Below are 1,442 nucleotides of genomic sequence, written 5' to 3' on the forward strand. Positions count from 1 at the left end.
TAATACCTGGCTTATTCAAATTTATGCACCAACCACTAAAACCAATGATAATGAAACAGAAGTATTCTGTCAACTTATTCAGTGTGAAATTAATCAAACATGCAATCAAGATGCACTGATAATTACTGGTGACTGGAATTAGAAAGTAGGAAACAAAAAAGGTTCAAAAGTTGAAAAATATGGCCTTGGTGATAGAAATGACACTGCATATCACATGAAAGAATCTTGCAAAACCAATGACTTATTCATTGCAAATATCTTTTATCAACAACATAAAGATGACTATCTATGTGGACCTTACCAGATGGAATATGCAGGAATCAAACTGACTAACTGTGTCTGTGGGAAAAGGTAATGAAGAAGCTCAATATCATCAGCCAAAACAAGACCAGGGCTGACTGTGCAATAGACCATTAACTATTTATCTGCAATTTTAGGCTGAATCTACAGAAAATTAAACAAGTTCACAATAATCAAAATATGACATTGACTGGATCCCACCTGAATTCAGAGATTATCTCAAAAACAGATTTGATGAATTAGACACCAATGATCAAAGATCAAAAAAGTTGTGGGGTGACATCAGAACATCATTCCTATTGGTTTCCTTGCCTACTATTATAAAATAGACATTTGAGTGGGAAACAAAGGGATGTCAGGAAACATGATTATAGAAAGCTTGTAAGCTCATCTTCAGCCTAGAACTGTCTGGAATACCTAAAAGGGGTTCTAGAACTTGCCCAATGAAACAGGCTTCTTGTGGAGCCTTTGTAGTTTATAGGACCTTAGGTGCAATCCTGAGCCTTATCCAGAACCTTCTGAGGTGAGACATTCCCACTAGAAAGGACCACCAGACTAGCCTGGAACAACTAGAGCAACAGAAGATACATCTTCAAAGAAAGATAAGCAGGAAAAATCCAAAACAAAAATGGCAATCTGATTTGATACTACAAAAACAAGCAAGTTGTTTGCTGGGAAGCCATCAAGGCAAGCAGTCAAGTTCCTTCAGGACAAACCCCACTCTAAGACTGAAACTCAAAGACAATACATGAGTAAGCAGGTAAGCTTACTAGCAACCACATTGGTTTACTGGTGAGTGGAAGACGGGGAAAGGCAGCAGTGAAGAAATGGGTTGAGTTCAACCACATTTCATAGACTCCTGTTGAACTGGAGATAGAGAGAGAAGAGGCAGGACTGGTTGGTCCAAAGTATGGTGAGACCTGGTGACACCTGAGCCTAAGGACAAGGATATAGCCACAGAGGGCTAGAGCTGAGAGTGAAGCATCCAGCTGATATGAAGTGAGGGGAGTTGCACAAAACCACCCAAACTTGCAGATAGTACCCATTTGACCTAGCTTCAATGGCTTGATAAACAGAACTTGACTAGAGGAAGATAAAAAATATATATATATTTTTTTTTTTGATAAAGGAAATGAGGCTAA

This window comes from Chrysochloris asiatica, unplaced genomic scaffold (assembly GCF_000296735.1).
Source record: "Chrysochloris asiatica unplaced genomic scaffold, ChrAsi1.0 scaffold00003, whole genome shotgun sequence".
In the NCBI taxonomy this organism is placed as follows: Eukaryota; Metazoa; Chordata; class Mammalia; order Afrosoricida; family Chrysochloridae; genus Chrysochloris; species Chrysochloris asiatica.